Source organism: Petaurus breviceps, unplaced genomic scaffold (genome assembly GCF_028583685.1).
Source record: "Petaurus breviceps papuanus isolate PSGF00001 unplaced genomic scaffold, PetGlider_PUasm1.0 551, whole genome shotgun sequence".
In the NCBI taxonomy this organism is placed as follows: domain Eukaryota; kingdom Metazoa; phylum Chordata; class Mammalia; order Diprotodontia; family Petauridae; genus Petaurus; species Petaurus breviceps.
In genome coordinates, this window is record NW_027186372.1 from 19,282,498 (window position 1) to 19,301,674 (window position 19,177).

Below are 19,177 nucleotides of genomic sequence, written 5' to 3' on the forward strand. Positions count from 1 at the left end.
ATTGAGGTTAAGTAATTTGTCCAAGGTTATATGGCTAGTTTTTTTTTGTGTGTGTGTGTGTGTGTGTGGGTGGGTGCTAAGTGTCTGAGGCCAGAACTGAACTCGGGTCCTCCTGACTCCAGGGCTGGCACTTTACTCACTGTGCCATCTAGCTGCCCATATCACTCTACTCTTATCTCTCTCTACTCCCCATCATGCATCTAATCAAACTGCACTTTTATTAACGTCCTGGGCTTTCTTTTGTTTTATTTTTGTTTTTTTTTTTTTGCTTTTTGGAGGGAGTAAGGCAGGGCATTTGGGGTTAATTGACTTGCCCAATGTCACATGGCTAGTTTTGTGTTAAGTGTCTGAGGCTGGATTTGAACTCAGGTCCTCCTGACTCCAGGGCCAGTGCTCTATTCACTGCGCCACCTAGCCGTTCCTATCCTGGGCTTTCTTAGAAGGTGAGAAATACTTGTAGTTTTAATTCATACTGTTTCCAAAGTGTCCATTCTACCCAACTTTATCTGTTTGATACTTACACATTTTTACACAGTCATCAAACTCAAATTGTACTTTAAATTAAACCTTCCTTTCCTGCTTTCTTCTCCACTGCCACTCAAAATGTGTCATCTTCCTCCTTTGAACTAACTTAGCTTTTTATACCTCTGCTATTGTACTATCACATTCTACCTCTATATTAGAATTATTTGTATACATACATGGTCTTTCTCCTCTACCAGAAGATAAAGTCTCTGAGGTCAGAGGGCAGTCTTATTTTTGTATGTGTCCATTACAGCATCTTGTACAGTGCTTAAAAATAGGAGGCATTCATAGAGAGAAAGTTTTACAAAGAATAAAAGTTAGTGTTTAAGTGAGGAAAAGTTTGCAAATAATTATGCTCCAAAACAGAATAACTTTTTTAGAAGGTAGAGAGTTCCCTGTAGCAGCGGGCTTTGAGCAAAGGTAGAATGGATATTTGTCTGTAATTTTGTAGAGGAAATTATTATTTAGATATGGGTTAGACTAGAGGACCTTTGATATCCCTTCCTTTCTGAGATTCTATGATTCTATGAAATATTGGTTGAATGAATGGGTGAATGGCATGTCCTAGTAGAGAGTGATCATACTAAGACTTGGAAAAGACCATGAAGTTTAAGCATATTTTCTGAGTACCTTTTGTGTGCATGTTATACTAATGAAGTGTAATTTCCTAGATTTTTTTCTCCTTGGAATAGCTAATTATGAAAGCAAGAATCAGGGATTTCTTAATTAAGTGTATTCAGGGCCAGAGGGAAACCTTTTGGTTGAGGATCTTCCTTATCCTTTCCTTTTAAGGAAGAAAAATGATGGGTTATGGAAAAGCATCAAAGACAAACCACTTTAGATTGCTAGAGTATTAAAGACAAACATAAAATATGTATGGAGTACATGCTCTTAGTCTTTCCATGTAGCACTAAGACAAGCAATATAGTTTATAGCATTGTATAATTAAATGTATATCAAGGCCCTTAACAAGTCACACAAATTTGCACAGGTAAGATTGGGAGACAACATGGTACAATTGAAAGGGAGCTAGATTAGAAGCCCTATGACATGGGTTCAGATCCTGGTTCTGCCATTTATTTCCTGTGTTACCTAGGAAAATCCCTTAAGTAACAGAATCTTATTATCTTCATCTCTAAAATGAGAGGGTTGGATTATAGTCCTTTCTAGCTTTAATTCTATGATTCTAGCATTTTCCTTTGGGAAAAGGAGTGGTTCTGAACCTGTAATTTCATTAGGGTAAGCAACTTCTGAGGAGTAGATTCCCTCCAACAATGAGGATGGGCACCAGCCCTGAAATTTACAGTCTCAATAGCCTGGGGCCATTAATGACAGCTTAAATGACTTGTTTAGGACCACACAGCCAGTATGTGCCAGAAGCAGTATTTGAACTTGGGTCTTCTGAATACAAGGCTAAACATCTATCTCCTTTTCCATACTGCCTTTCATGATCCTTTGATTCTCAGATAATATATGACTGCTACTATGTCTAATGGATATATTGTCTAACATCAACACAGTCTTAGCTTTCCATGAAACTAAAGGAGAAGCCCTCTCTTCTTTCCAAGGGTTATATACTGGAGATTTTTCTAAATAGGGGGGAAATGAATAAATATTGGGCATTTCCTTAGTTCATGGAGAAGAGGCTCAATAGTGTGCTGGAGTAAGCTTAAAATAGCAGTTAATAGTCAATTGTTAGATTATCAGAGTAAGTGTTTGCACCTTGGAAATCAACAAATGCTCCAAATGAGAACTTGATTTATTACTTTATTGAAATATAGACTTGAATAAGTACTGGAGAAAATGTTAATAATCCAGACTAAACTGAAAATACATTTTCCTGTCAGAGATCTAGTTGTTCAACACTTACCAACATACTTCTGAGGAGCCCTCAATTGGGGACAAGATATTAGGCAGATTCATTGAAGTATGATATCTATAACACATTTAGGATGCATGATTTGGCATTATGAATGATGGATATTTGAAATTGCAAGGGAAAAGTTGCAAGTCAGGAAGGTCTCTTCCATTGTAAATAAGAAAAAAGTTAAAGAAAAGATGGAAAATAATCCTGTGAATCTGAGTTTCCCCTACTTCTTTCTGTGTGAAAGAACTAGTTAATGTGACAGAAAGATTCTCATCATCAGAATCCATATTCATCTATAAGCTGTTTTCAAATAGCAAGAACAAAACTCTCATTTTAACAATAAATTATCACCTTGGACTGCCTAAGGTATGGAAAATCCTTGTGTCAGGGATTCCTTCTGACAGTGCTCAGGGTACACCTTGGAGAATTTATTTATTATTTATGTTATTTATGTGGATTGTTGACCCTTCCAAGATGATCTGGGAACTTCAGTATTTGAGTTCTCTGATGCTGATTGCAAGAATAGACACCATCTCCTCTTGTAGGCACATGGACTCACAAGACACAAAACATGAAAAGTCTTAATTCAAAAATTAGTAGAAAGAGGAATGAAATTTAATTAGTCAGAAATTAATGATGTCTGCCAATAACTCTTCTTCCCTCTGCCTCCCTCTTTACTATAATTCTCAGTGATCTACTTCTTTAAATCACTTCTTTAAAGCATGCTTTACTGCCTTACATAGAATTGATAATTTCTCACCACTCTGGTGCTCCTTCTTCAAAGCCAATATGTCTGTATGTACTGTTAAGCCCCCATCTGCACTCCTAGCATCATGGGCTTCCATTTGCTCTTTGCAGGTGATATTGTTCTCCATCTATATCCCTGTCACTGTCCTGTGCAACTCTGTTTCCTGCAGTTCTCCAATGCTTCCTTAAGGTGGGAAGAGTTTGTTACCTGCCCCCTTCTGTGCCTCCATGACTGCTATTCTACCTTTCCCAGCTTTCAGCAGATGATGCCTGCTTCTTTTCCTTCATTGAAGTCTTCAATGACTGGATCTTAAAAGATGAACACTTTGGGTGAGCTTATAGCTCCAAAATGGACATGCTGATGTGAATGCCTCTAATTTTGAAACCTTCTCTCATAGTTTTGTCCTGACAACTGTAAGGCTGGCTGGCATACAAGAATTGTCATTATGGGTTATAAGGAATCTTCCATTTGCTTTCTGCTCTGTCTTTCCAACTCTGCAAAGGCTCAGGGTAGATCAATAGTATTTGCATCCTCCCTCTTTTACTACCTGGGTGCTCTGTTTAATGCTTGTGTCAAGACTTTCTGTTGTCTAGGGATTTGAGGAAGCTCCTCACTTGTTTTCCATCTGACTCTCCCTTCTCTTTACCTTCTCCTGTACATTTAGGCAGAATTATTTAAATTATACTAGGGCTTCTTCCTGAAAAATCTGCACAAAGTGACGAGGAACTAATCCTTCCAAGTACTGTTTATGAAAGGAGAAAGCTTTGCAATCCCTTCTGTATAAGACAATTTAAGAAATTTCTCCATTTGCTACTATAGTAATGCTAGGATAGTAATAAAAACACACAGCCTATTAGAGAATATTACAGAATCATAACCTCTCTGGGTTTCATTTTCTTCACATGTAAAATTGAAGGTTGGAAAACAGATGAATTTTAAGGTCCTTTTCAGTTCTAAATGCTATATTCCTCTAATAGCACTCATGTTTATAGCTGTCTGGGACTGTTTGCAATCTATTGGTACTTTAGTAGTTAAAAACCTTGTCCCTTTAATTAACACCAGGAATTAAATATCTTGTAAAATAGGTATGATAATGCCCTATCTCCCAGGGTTGTTGTAAGGATAAAATGAGATAATATTTGTAAAACACTTTGCAAATCTTAAACTATTACATAAATGTTAGTTGGTGTAATTATCACTGTTCTAGAACGTTTTACCCTTCTTGAACTCCCTCCTTTTTGTCGCTGAAACATCCTCAGAAGCATGAATTATAGTGACATTCTGTGAGAATCCTCCAGGAGGGACTCTATGGACACTGGGATCCAAATGGCATTCCCTCTCTTTCTGTCATGATGTGTTCCTGATGGTGCTAGTGATTTATTAGTCAGTTATTCCTCATGCCATCACTTTTCAGCTGGTGTTATCCTCAGATGAGAGATGAAGATGAGGTTACAGATGCTTGCATTCATTTCAGATTCCTTGGCATTTTCTACCATGTAGCACAGTTGGTTTGTTGATTTTTCCCCTAAAGACTTGGCACAATTTGCCCATTAATAATTACACTCTCTTTGTTAGAATTTCCTTGAAATTAATTAAGAATGTACAAAATAAATTTCTTTACTTCCTACTGCATTCAGTTATATGGTGGTGGAGGGGGGAGCTATCTTGTTGAATTACTAAATGGTTTTCCCTGTTCCAGTCAATTTACTATGTTTCACTCACTGCTAGACTAATTCTTGATTGCACTTATCGCAAACTGCTTAACTATTCCCCTCTGTGCCATGTGTCTTTCTTTTTCTTCCTTTTGGTTTTCTCCAGGCCCTTATTTTCATATCCCTGATGATCTTTCTACCTTATTCAAATTGAAAATTGAGATTATTCCAGGAAAGTTTCTCTAATTTTGCCTTTTCCTTGCTTCCAACTTACTTCCTTTCTTCCTTTGTACAATTTGCTCTTTCTCCTAATTTCAGGTAATCCTTTCATCTGACTTTCCAGAACTCAATCTGCACCATCTGTGCATTACTATTTTCTCCACTCCATTTCTTTTTTAATCTTTTTCTCTTATTTCTTACCTTTTCCCTTTGGACTTCAAATGACCCATAATGCTTTTCTAATCATGTCAACATCTTAAAAATACCTTTTATGGCCTTGAAACCCTAAATTAACAACGAAATATTTCTTTTTAATCGGTTTGGGCTTGGATATTAAATAGCAATTAGTATGTTTGGTATTTTAATAGCAGTTATATGTATCCATTAAGGAAGTGCTACCTTTGAGATTTCCTGGGGTATGGGGGAAAACAGAAACCTTACCTTCCTATTTGTCATTTAAATATAAATTTAAAGTATATGGAAATGAAGTGATGGAGTTGAAAGAAAGTGATGGAGTTGAAAGAGATCTGGGGGTAGAAGTAGGGAGAAGTGAGTTAAAATATTAATAGCTGTGTGACCTTAAGTAAGTCATTTAACTTCTGTTTGCCTCATATAACTGCTTCATACTTTCCCACTGTCATGGATGAGTTAAATAAGGAGAAAGAGTGTAGCAGAGTGTGTTAATGGATGCTTTAGATTTAGGAAGATCTAATTTCAGTTCCTACTTCTGATATAAACTATGTGACCTTGGGAACGTCACTAAATGTCTTGGTCTTGGTTCCCACAAGCAACTCTCGAAGATTTTAAGTAGTAGTAGAGCTGATGATTTGCATGAGTGGGAAGTTTCCACACTAGGAATTCAATAGATCTCAAATAGCAACTCTGCTTTCTGTTCATAGCAATCTCTCCTTATTTATAGATGGGGAGAAAATAATACCTTTAACAGAGCAGAACTAACATATATTCCAAATCACTTTCCATGTTTTGCTCATCCATAGGCCTTTACTATGGCACTTCTTGAATCTGGTGGGTATTTTTTCTTTTTTTGGAAATAAATTTAGTCTTCCACCCAGGCCTGGCAGTGACTGAGCCTGGCTGTGTAGCAGCAGCAGCAGCAGCAGCAGCAAGAGGAAGTGGAGGAGGAGGAGGAGGAGGGAAGAAGGAAGGAAGGATTATTTGGCCTCATCACCCGCCTTATCACTCGCCTCAGCACTCCCCAGGCCCAGTGGAGCACCCAACCAGGGCTGCGACTCCATGGGCCTATGCCATGCACGGCTGGATAGGCACCTGAACCTCAGGCCCCTCAGAGCCCTGGATTGGGCTGGTTCAGAGCTCCCAGAAGCTGAGAGCAGGATGTTTCAGTTCATGAGGGACAGAGAACCTGAGGATCTTATGTTCCTCGTGGATCCTTTTGCTATTCATCGATGACACATGAGCTTTGGCTACAGCCCTTTCCTTAGCATCACAGATGGAAGCATACTAGGGGCTCGACCTTCTAGCTAGAGGATGCAGGCTGGGCCTGTCTCACCCTTTGGGATGCTGGGAATGACAGGTGGCTTCATGGACATGTTTGGGATGATGAATGATATGATTGGGAATGTGGAGCACATGACAAATGGAGACAACTGTCAGACCTTTTCATCCTCCATGGTCATCTCTTACTCCAACCTGGGTGATGGTGCTTCCAAAGTCTACCAAGAAACATCTGAGATGCACTTAGCACCAGGTGGGATCTGGGAGACAAGGAGAACAGTGAGGAACTCTGACAGCAGGCTAGAGCAGATGTCCATTGGGCATCACATCTGAGACATCCTTCAGCGTTCCCTAACTCACTGAACTGGGGAACAACAAGAATGACGGGACTACATCAATTTGGATGAGAGTGATGCTGAAGCATTTGACAATGAATGGAGGAGAGAGACATCCTGATACCAGCCACAGTGACCCCTGAAATTTCATCAGCATGAGGCTACTGGGGCCAGTGGGGGTAGAAGGACTGAGGCATCCTCTTGGCTGGCTACACAGGGCCCTGAGGATTCTCCCTCCCGACAGTCACAATGCTATGACTGGTGAGGGGCCCCCCCCCCAGGTCCTCTCCTAAGTGTTGGTAGGGAAGGGATCACAGGTGAGGAAGTCCCTCAGTCATTCCTCTGGCATTTGGAGGAAACCCACTTATTCTAATATTTTAAGAGTGTGGGAGTGGGATAAAGATCCTCTTAGACCCTATTTTGGTGATGTAGGTCTCAACTGGTCTAGGAAAGGAAAGAAATTCTCCTAAATTGGAGAGTTGACCACAACCACCAAGAACCTCATCATCCAGCTTCTATTTCCCTCCTTCCTTCCTATATGACATGCTTTCTCTCCCTTCACCCTCTAGGTTCAGTCTGTGAGGGGCAGAAAAGTAATCCCTTGGAACAATTCCCTTTCCCAGGGGTGGCCAGGTAGCATAGCGAGTAAGAGCACCAGCTCCACTCTCAGGATGACTTGTGGATCGAATCTGGGCTCAGACACTTAGCACCCACCCAGAAACACCTGGCTGTGTAACCTTGAGCAAGTTATTTAACCCCAATTGCTTAGGGGCAGCCAGGTGGCTCAGCAAGTAAGAGCACTGGCTCCAGTGTCAGGATGACCTGGGTTCAAATCCGGGCTCAGATACTTAGCACCACATTTAGAAATAACTGGCCGTGTAACCTTGAACAAGTTACTTAACCCCGATTGCTTTAAAAAAAAATAATTCCCTTTCCCCCAATTTAACATTAAGTAGAGGTGAGCTGCCCCCTTCATGCTTAGGAAGCTTTAGGGGGATATTTTCACTGTCCCCTTTATTGCTTTTACATGGCCTGACTCCCCTTCTCAATCTCACCCTTCCCACAGTGAATTTACTGACTTTTTCTGTTGCTTCCTATTTAATTCGTTCGGATTACACTAAATATTCAGTGTTCATTAAACAAGGATGTGAATGTTGAGGCGGAACAGATTTGTTATATATCTCTTTCAATTACACATCTTGAATGCAAGCACATGTTTATAAATGAATAACTATAATAACTCATTAAAAGTTGTATAGCAACAATTTTGCATTTAATTCACCTCATTAATATCTTAAGTATTGTCTTGAATATTATTTGAGATATTTAATTTAAAGTTTACTTCTCAGTAGTTGGAGCGAAGAGGGAGGATATTTAGTTTTCACTCATATTGCCCTCATGTCAATACTTTCACTTGTCTTTTCCCCTTATTTTGGGAAGTGAGTCATACTCTTCACCACCTTATCCTCACCTCGTTGTTCTATAGGGTTTTTAGTCAATTTTTGCATATAGCATACCAGCTGACACCTATAGAGCATTTTATCGTTTTGACATTTTCATGTTTATTATTTCATTTGGTCCCTTAAATGACAGCCTTGTAATGTAGGTATTATTGTACAACTGAGGAAGCTGGGGCTCAGTAAATTTACATAATTTCCACAAAATCCCCCAGCTAAGTAGAAATGACAGGAATCTTGGAAGAAAGTGATAAATAAATACACAAATATTTATCAAATGCCTCCTTTGTGCCACATACTGTACTAACTGCTGGAGATTCAAAGACAAGGAAAAAAAAAACAAAGAAACAAACCTGACTTTGTTCTAAAGAAGCTCACAGTCTAATGGGAGAGGCAACATGTAGACACTTATATACCAAAAAAACAAAAAAGACATATGAGATAAATTAGAGATGACCAATGGGGGATTGGAAAAGGCTTCTTGTAGGTCAAATTTTAGTTGGGACTTGAACAGCAACAATAACAAAGTGAAACTGAATTTTATGAAATTATAAAGTCTGGGTCCAAAGAAGGGATATGATATATCTCTCTCTTCTTTGCAGAGATTGAGGATAAACTGGTAAGCACTGCATGTAAAGTTTAACTTGGTTGAACTATTGGTTTTGTTGACATTTGGTTTTCCTTTGTGATTCTTTGTTATGAGGAATGCTTCTCTGGGAGGAGGAGAAGAGAGGGAAATAAAGGTGATATCAAAACCAAAGCTGACAATAAAATTTTAATTAAAAAGATTAAATCTGAGAGCTTGTGTGAAGAAGAAATAACTACATTTATAGTCAAGAGAGACCCATGTTCAAAGCCTGTCTTTGACACTTGAAGGAAACCACCAATGACAATGGAGCCACCATGTTTGAATTCTAATATTATGGTTTCTGATGTGAAGTATGAAGATATGAAATATAAAGATGAGAAGAATATCAAGAGGGGAAGAGCACTGAGGCTAGACTAAGTATGCAAAAAGGAAATTTATGCTGGAGATGACAACATTTTCAAGGCATTGAGGGAGTTTTGTTCAATATATTTGAAAGATCTAAGAATAACAAATGCTTGGAATAATCAGAAGATAGTTCTACTAGAAACAACAATATTTATCTAGAAAATAAGTTGACCACCAATCTCTATCTTTAGTCAATGGCACAAAACTTCCACATGTATCCTGGATATTATTAATGAAATGATTGAGAAAGGTGTGGAGAAAAGGAAGGGAGCAGCTAGGCTTTCATAACATATAATACCACAGACTATGTCCTTACACACACATACTTTATGGAAAATAAGGAAATATAGGATCCTATTGTTTATTGATTTAATTTATTAGAACAAAGATGTTACCTTAATAAATGTCTTCCACTAAGCAGTTTCCCATGTATCTCTTAAAATTACACAAGATTCTAGAAAAGACTCAATAACTTCTTTTCAACTATTTTTACTTCTTAATAAGTGAGGCATATATATTCTGACCCCAAAATAATTTTCCATATTGCTATAGAAACACACTCCAGACAGATAATGAATTAGGCTTAGAATTAAATATAATGAAAAGAGAAAGCTGGATTGCTTGTTTTAATGAGAGCTTTCTTTTTTCTAAAAACTCATATTTTTCTGGTGATGTTATATAGCATCAAATCATGGTATACCCTGATCTTTGAAGAACTAAAGTTGAGGATCATTCAAAAGACAATATCAATAATGTATGATGGGATCAATAGGCTGCAATGCATTATCAATTACCAACAAAGAATTGTGCTTTGGAACTTGCATAAAAGGTACTATTTAAGATTTGTATGTTTAGAAAAGGTAGTCTATGAAGTGAAGTGAATAGGTTAGGAGAACAAGTTGTACAAAAGCAAAAAAAAAGAATAATCATAGAAACAAACTTTGAAAGATTTTGGAATTCAGATCAGTACAATGATAAGCCATGAATTCAGAAGAGTGAAGATAAGAATACACCTTCAATTTCCTGCCAGAGTAGTGATAAACTTAAAATATAGAGAAAGATATACATTTTCAAGCATGGTCAATGCAGGATTTTGTCTTTCTGGACTATGTATATTTATGATGAGGGTTTCATTTTTTCATTATTTTTGTTGTTCAATGGTGTGGAAAGTGGGTTACAGATTATTGTTGTTCAGTCATTCAGTCGCATCTGACCATTTGTGACCCCACTTGGAGTTTTCTTGGCAAAGATATTGGAGTGGTTTGCCATTTGCTTCTCCAGCTCATTTTACAGATGAGGAAACTGAGGCCAACAAGGTTAAGTAAGTTGTTCAGGGTCACACTGCTATATGTGTCTGAGGTCAGATTTAAACTCTTGACTCTAGACCTGGCATTCTATATCAACTCTTCTACCTAGCTTCCTGAGTTCATATACCTACTATCTCCAAGTCTAGCATTCTTCCCACTATGTGATACAATTTGATGTAGATGAAGTCTTCGAATTATAGATCAATCAAGTTTTCTTTGATTTTAGTTAAAATTCCAGAGTGCATTATATTTAATAAGTTTTCTTGATGACCTTTGTTATCGATGTCCTTATCACAGTACCTCATTGATGCTCATCCCAGTACTTTTCCAATATGTCTTCCCTTTCCCCTGCCATGGAATTTCCCTTTTAACATAGAAAAATTAGCTCAACAAAACCAACACACTAACCCTGTCTAACATCATGCAAGGTTCTGCATTTGTAGTCTTCTACCTTTCTCCTGAGGAAGGAAAGTATGTTTCATGATATATCTTCCAGAGAAAAGATTGACCAATATAATTAGCCAGAATTTGGCTGCCTTTCAGTGCTTTTGTTTATATTATTGTAGTTGTATACAACAGGTAGGTAGGTGGTATGTTCAACTGAAACTCAGAAAGAGCTCAAATCTTGCTTCAAATGCTCACTATCTGTGTGGCCCTGGGAAAGGCACTAATCTCTCTGAAACTCAGTTTCCTCATGAGTAAAACAGGAACAATAATAGTAACTACCAGACAGAGATGTAAGGACCAAATGAGACAACATATGTAAAGCACTTTGTAAACTTTAAAATACTCTTTAAATGTTATCTATTACTATTGTTATTATCGTCATCCTGTTTCTACTTATTGTATACTATATTAGTTTGTGATGATTTTTCCATTGTTTTCTTCACAATCAATGCATAGCAGTATTCCATTACGTCAGTCTACTTCAACTTCATTAAGCCATTCCCTAATCAATATTTACCCACTTTGTTTCCAGGTTTGCTTTTCTACTACTAAAAATGCTTTTATGAATGTGATGCCTTTCTTTCTGTCTTTGACTTCCATGTGGTTTACGTCTAGTAATGGGATTTTTGGACTAAAGGGAATGAACTCTTTAGTGACTTTTTATGATTCTAAATTGCTTTATGGAGAAGTTAGATCAATAGAATCACTAATAATATATGTATTATTTAAGGGTTAGTTTTATGTACTCAGAAAGAGAAATGGTCACTAAGATCCAGGACAACTTTACCAAGAAAAGGTTATATTAATATTTTTTCGTTTCCTTTTTGTGACAGGGTTACTAATCCAGCATAGAAGGAGAATGCCAGAGATATACATGGATTTTAACAGGTAAGACTCTCTTGCTACTATTATGGACAAGATAGATGTGGGATGGATGATGGTAGAGTTAGGTGGTTGAATTATGGGATCCCAAGAGTAATGATTAATGGATGGACATTAATATATGGAAATTAAAGGTTTCTGGTGGAATACCACAGGGATCCATTTGACCCTATTCTGTTCAGTATTTTTTTTTATTAGTGATGGACAAAGTTATAAATGCTCTGCTTATCACATTTTTCAGATAACACATAGATAGAGGAGAATATCTAATGTATTGTGTGACAGAATCAGAAATCAAAGAGATTATGACAGGTTAGAAGAATGGATTTAATAGCATATGACATTTTAAAGAAGTTCTTACAGTTGGTTTCAGAGTCAAAAGTAAAAATATAGGCAGCAAAGGGCATAGAAAGAAAACAGTCAATGTGAAAAATCTTTTAGTAGTTTTAACAATCAATTTATACAAAATTTATTAAGTGCCTACAATGTTTCTCATGGTGTTAAACACTGGGTATACAAAAAAGGCAAAAGGTTATTTATGCCCTCAAGGAGTTTACAATTTAATAAGGGAGAGAACATGCAGACAAATATATACAAAGCAAGCCATATACAGGAAAATAGGATGTAATTAACAGAGGGAAGGTACCAACTTAATGAAGAGCTGTAGAAGGCTTCTTTTAGACAGTTGGATTTTAATTGACATTTAAAGTAGATTACAAGCTGAATATAGGTCAACTAACCATTGGATTAGAAGCTAAAGAAGCTAATGCAATATTTGGTTACACTAATTGAATGTCCAAAATGAGTTAGGTGCTAAGTTCTACTTTACGCTGCCTTCTAAAGTCACATGAGATATATTGCATTTAATTCTAGGGACTATATTTTAGTAATAACATTAATAAGCTAGAAGATATGCAGAAGATAATTGTCAGCATATTAAGGAAGCCAGGCCACATCAGCTGAAGAAACTGAGGATATTAAGCTTTGTTGAAGAGACTTATGGAAAGAATTGGGAGGTAGTGGATTTTTTTTTTTAACACGCTTGATGGATACTTGTTAGGGATGGTGTACAATAGATTTCTACTTATTCAGAGACTGAGTTAGATAGATCCAAGTTCTATAATTCTTACTGTAAAGAGGGAAAAATAGCCTTCCCATTAATAGACCCTGATTAAATTCAGTATGAGGTGATGCATTATTCCAGAGCTATTAGCTTCTTCACACAATTTAAATTGCCATAAATTAAATATGCGTGAATGACTCAAGACGTTGAGACATTAAGAAATTGGAAAAACATGTGATATAGATAGTGTGGTAATAGAATTGACAGAACTAGTTCGTAGCTCTCCTAGCTTACAGTTCTCTATTTTCTGTGCCAAATTATAGTAAAGGGAAGGTTAATCATGGCAGTATCCCAATCAACCTGATGAGCGTTCAGGCACTTGAACTTTTTGGAGAAAACTTGGTAAGCTTATTAGGAGGCAAGCCTGTGCAGGGACTTTTGATTGCAATCACTTTGTACATGATGGAAATGTCCATAGTCAGATTGTTGGGAGGTTGGAAGACTATTAGGACCCTGAATGATATTACTATTAAAATGAATTTATTGGTGAATAGTTGATGCTTGTTAGCTTCTGGAGATGAAATCAATGGATTGAGACTTTCCTCAAGATAAATTACTTGCTTTAGATTCTTGGAAAAGTGAAACCTTGGGAAGAGACTCATGCCACTCTGATAACCTAAATAAACAAAACCTCATTGGCCACCTTAGTTCAGGTGTTTTTTTTTGTTGTTGTTGTTTATTTTTAAAAACTTTTCCCACTTTTTTTTTTCCTGGAAAGATACTAAGGTTACGTTAGGGAAAGAGGGAGTTGCTTTTGACTTTTTCCATATGGTGAGCAGCATATGCTTACTCAGGTATGCTGAGAGCAGGACTCTTGAAACAAAAGTTCTTGGATATTTCTTGCCTTATTTTTACTTGTATGAACATAAGTCAGAGCCTAGAAAGTGGAGAGTGAACTTTCCTGATCTTCATGCCAGAAAAATTACCCTTCTTCATGACTGCTGATGCTTTTTCACAGGCTAAAATACTGAGTTGAAGCTAAAAAAATCAATTTTATAGGTATGTATGTAAATTATTACACTTGAAAGTTATTTTTGAACTTAAGTAGGGGAGTGGGGGAATATGGCTGGATAAAAGTTTATTTGAAAATGATCTGGGAATTTTAGTGGACAGCTAGGTCAATATGAATCAACAGTGTTATTAGGCAGGCAAAAATGCTGATGTGATACAAGACTACTTCAAGGGAAGCATTATGTTTACAGAATAGAGAGATTATAGTTGGTTTTGAATTTTGCTGTGATCAGACCACAGTTTAGACAGGATACTGAGGTATCCATTAGAAGGCAGCCAGGATGAAGAAAGGACTCAGTGGTATGCTATAGTCTTGAAGAGTCTTGAAGTAATTGTGGATGTTTAGTCTGAAGAGAGAACCTATTAATGATAGGACTGGAACATGAAACATGATAGTTATCTACAAGTACTGGAATGACTCTCATGTACAAGTGGGATTAAATTTGTTGTTTTTAGACCTAGAGAGTTGAACTAGGGGTAAGAGACAAAAGAAAAATTTAGACTTGATATAAGGAACAATTTCTTCACAATTCCTAGCAATCAGAGTTATTCCTAGATGGAATTGGCTACATAATGCATGTAGAAAGTATGCTGGATTTGGAGCCAGGTGATCTAGGTTGAAATCTTAGTTTTACTATGATTTACTACTATGTATTTACCACAATATGACCTTGGCATGTGGTTTAACTCCTCTGAGCTCTAATTTCCTCTTCTGCAAAAATGAGGGTTGTTGGACTAGTTTCTCACTTGGAGTCAATGAATTTGTTTTAAAAATATTTATAATTATATTCTAGTATAATTGATTTCCTTTGTAATCCTATGTATCTTGTTTTTATTCATTTAAAAACATCCTTATAAGAAGGGGTTCATAGGTTTCACTAAATTCTCACAGGAATTTGTGACACAACAAAATTTAGTAATTCCTGCTTTAGGGCCCCTTCTAACTCTTAATCAATGGTCTTCATTCACTTTTTTCCTTCTTTAGCTGCTAACACCTTCCGTCTCCTCAAAATATTTTACATATGTATATGTGTAATGTCTATATAGTTATATATACATATATAAACGCATATGTGTAATATGTAGACTCTCTCTGTATATACACATGAAAATTACATATGCACATACATTACCTAACAGTATGTAAATTCTTAGAATTGTCCATTTTATTATATTAGCTTGGCTTACCCATAAGCAATTGATATTTTTCCAATTGTTTAGATCTGATTTTATTTGTATGAGAAGTGTTTTGTAATTGTGTTCATAGAGCTCTTGGGTTTGTTTTGGTAGGTGGACTCCCAAATATTTTATATTGTCTGTAGTTATTTAAATGGCATTTCTCTTTCTATATCTTGTTGGGCTTTGTTGGTCATATAAAGAAATACTGAAGATTTCTGTGGGTTTATTTTATGCCTGCAACTTTCCTTAAGTTGTTAATTGTTTCAAGTGGTTTTTTTAGTTGATTCTCTAGGATTCTCTAAGCATACTATCATATCATTTGCAAAGAGTGATAGTTTTGTTTCTTCATTGTCTATTCTAATTGCTTGCATTTCTTTTTCTTCTCATTCCTAAAGCTAACATTTCTAGTACAGTATTGAATACTGTGTGATAATGAGATATGAGATAATGTAATAATAGTTGTGATAATGAGCACCCTTGTTTCACCCCTAATCTTATTGCTAATGCTTTTAGCTTATTCACATTATATATAATGCTTGCTGATGATTTTAGATAGCTACTGCTTATCAATTTAAGGAAAACTCAATTTATTCCTATGTTCTCTAGTATTTTTAAATATAGGAATGGGTAGTGTATTTTGTTAAAAAATGTCTCTGTATCTCTTGAGGTAATCATATGATTTCTGTTAGTTTTGTTATTGTTATGGTAAATTATACTCATAGTTTTCCTAATATAGAATGAACCCTGCATTCCTGGTATAAATCTCACCTGGTTGTAGTGTATTATCTCATGATAAATTGCTAAAATCTCTTTGTTGATATTTTATGTAAAAATTTTGCATCAATATTCATTAGGAAAAATGGTCTATAATTTTATTTCTCTGTTTTGGCTCTTCATGGTTTAGGAATCAGCACCATATTTGTGTCATAAAAGGAATTTGACTATTTTCCCAAATATTTCATTTAGTATTGAAATTAATTCTTCTTTAATTGTTTGGTAGAATTGCCCTGTAAATCCATCTGGCCTTGGAGATTTTATTCTCAGGGAATTTATTGATGGCTTGTACAATTTCTTTTTCTAAAGTGCTGTTATTTAAGCACATTATTTCCTCTTCTTTTAATCTGGGCAATTTACATTTTGTAAATATTCATCCATATCACCTAGATTGTCAGATTTTTGGCATAGAGTTGGGCAAAATAACTCCTAATTATTGTTTTAATTTCCTTTTTACTGGTTGTGAATTCACCCTTTTCATTTTTGATATAGGTAATTTGATTTTCTTTCTTTTTAAAATAAAATTAACCCTAAGTTTATTTATTTTATTGTTTTTTTATAAAACCAGTTCTGTTTCATTAATTAGTTCAATAGTTTTCTTACTTCTCATATTTATTAATCTTTCTTAATTTTCAGAATTTCTCGTTTAGTATTTAGTTGGGGATTTTCAATTTGTTTTTCTTTCCCTAACATTTTAGTTGTACAACCAACTTATTGGTCTCTTCTTTCTCTATTTTATTCATGCAAACATTTAGGGATATAAAATTTCCTCTAAGAACTGCTTTGGCTATATCCCATAAATTTTGTTATATTGTCTCATTATCATTGTTCTCTTTGATGAAGGATTACTACCCCGTTTTCTTTTTTTTTTTCTTTTTCCTTTTTGGAGGGTGGAAGTCAGGGCAATTGGGGTTAAGTGACTTGCCCAAGGTTACACAGCTAATAAGTGTTAAGTGTCTGAGGTCATATTTGAACCCAGGTCCTCCTGACTCTAGGACTGGTGCTCTATTCACTGAGCCACGTAGCCACTGCTACCTCTGTTTTCTTTACTTCAGCTGTAGCCTAATATATTCCACTCTAGTCTTTTACCTTTACTCTGCTTCAAATGTATTTCTTATAAACAACACAGTTTAGGAGTCTGTTTTTTAAACTACTGTGCTATCTGCTTCTGATTTGTGGGAAAGTTCTTCACATTACCATTCACAGTTATTTTTACTAACTATGTATTTCCCTCCATCCCATCTCCCCTCCCCCAATTTATACTTTTATCTCTCCTTTCCCCCTTTATATTCCTTGGAGTTTTCATTTTGGTGTCTCTGTTGGGAGATGATTGGTGGATTTTTTCAATGGCTATTTTACCTTCTCGTTCTAGGATATCAGAGCATTTTTTTTGTTTGTTTTTTTTTTTACCATGGCTTTCATGTAATACAAAAATTCTTAAATTATCTCCCCTGGATCTATTTTCCAGGTCAGTGTTTTTCCCAATGACATATTTTACAATTTATTCTATTTATTCATCCTTTTCATTTGTTTGACTGATTTCTTGATGTCTCATAGAGTCACTAGCTTCCGCTTGCCCAGTTCTAACTTTTTAGGATTTATTTTCTTCTGTTAACTTTTGTAACTCCTTTCCCATTTGGCCAATTCTACTTTTAAAGGAGTTATTTTCTTCAGTCAATTTTTGTGCTTCCTTTTCCAAGCTGTTGACTCTTCCCTCCACCCACCATTATTCTCTTGCATAACTCTTATTTTTTTTCCCAATTTTTCTTCTACCTCTCCTTGATTTTTAAAATACTTTTTGAGCTCTTCCAATAGGACTTTTTGACCTTGAGCCCAATTCATATTCCTCTTTGAGGTTTCACTTGTAGGCATTTTGACATTGTCGTCCTCTCCAGAGTTTGTGTTTTGATCTCTCTATTGCCAAAGTAGCTTTCTGTAATCAGGGCTTTTTTTATATTTTGCTCATTAAAAAAAATTGAACTTTGCTCCTGTGGCACTATCCCAAGCATTTTTTGCTGGGTGCCATGGGACTGGTCACTCACTGGCTTTCCACACTGGAGCCTCAGGTGCTTTTGGCCTGCCTGTTGGACTGCCTGTTGTGCCAAGGTAACAGGGCTGGCAATTTGCCTCCTGCCCTGGGGTTGTAGGCCTCACGACTGGCCCAATGTTCCACTAGCCTGCTGAGCCAGGACCTAGGGGCCTTTGTTGCTAATCTGTGTTGTTGGTTATGAAGCTCCTGCTGCTTTGCCCAGACATCATCTGAGCTGGACTGTGTTCCCTTTTTACTCAAGTGAGATAGACCTTTCCCGAACTCTTTACAAGTTATGTTAAGCTAGAAAATTGTTTTATTCCGTCTTTTCATGGGTTCTTATTGCTCCAGAATCCATTTAGAGGCTTGACTTAACTTTGTTTCCAAGGAAAACTGGGAGAACTCAGGCAACTTCATGACTTCTCTCTGCCATGTTGGCTCTGCCCTCCTAATATGTAAATTCTTTAAGGACAGACACTATTTTCATTTTGTCTCTATTTACTCATTAATATACTTTCTGTCACATAGTTGCCATTTATAAATCTTTGCTAATTTGATTAATTGATGGGGGAAGGCCCTCTTCCTCAAAGGGACCATCAAGCAAGGTCAAGATGACAAATTATAAGGTATAATGTATGGAGGGTTCTTTCCAAGACATCTTTTGTTGATACTAGATGATCTCTGAGGTATTTTCCAAAACTAATTTCTATGATTTTATAAATAAAAATTAAGCTTATGCAGGATTTAACAGAAATAGTCTTGATTCTTCTTGATGGGAAAGGTGTACCTTTGTGAAAAGGATGTAATCCTGTCAAGAGATCAGTATTGAGAAGTTCTTTATTCCCCAGTCCATACCCTGTGCCCAAGAACAAATAGCCTTTGTCAGATAGCTTTTCCTGATTTCACATTGTCCTATTTCAGTGCCTCATTATGGCATGGATTGGACTTTGGTTTTCAAAGACTATGCTAGTACAATGGATATTCTGGCAACTCCTACTAAACTAGAAATGTTTCAAGGACCATATGTCTGTTATCATAGGACCATCTTAGTTAAGTGCAGGACATTGCCAAAGGGCAAGATAACTTGTGATGAAATTTTCTAGTCACAGCAAATCACAAATACAGTCCCCTAAAGTATTGAGTGGGTTGTGATTT

The 19,177-nt window shown here is 36.4% G+C and overlaps 1 long non-coding RNA gene and 1 pseudogene across 1 annotated transcript in view; both read left to right on the forward strand.

Moving 5' to 3' along the window:
• Positions 1–19,177, forward strand: part of LOC138172693 (uncharacterized) — a 384,760-nt gene that overhangs the window by 235,661 nt on the left and 129,922 nt on the right. Inside the window, exon 5 of the long non-coding RNA XR_011171223.1 lies at positions 11,858–11,912. This is a non-coding gene — a long non-coding RNA (uncharacterized lncRNA). The remainder of the gene's footprint in view (positions 1–11,857; positions 11,913–19,177) is intronic.
• Positions 6,365–7,344, forward strand: LOC138172531 (myeloid leukemia factor 2 pseudogene; annotated as a pseudogene).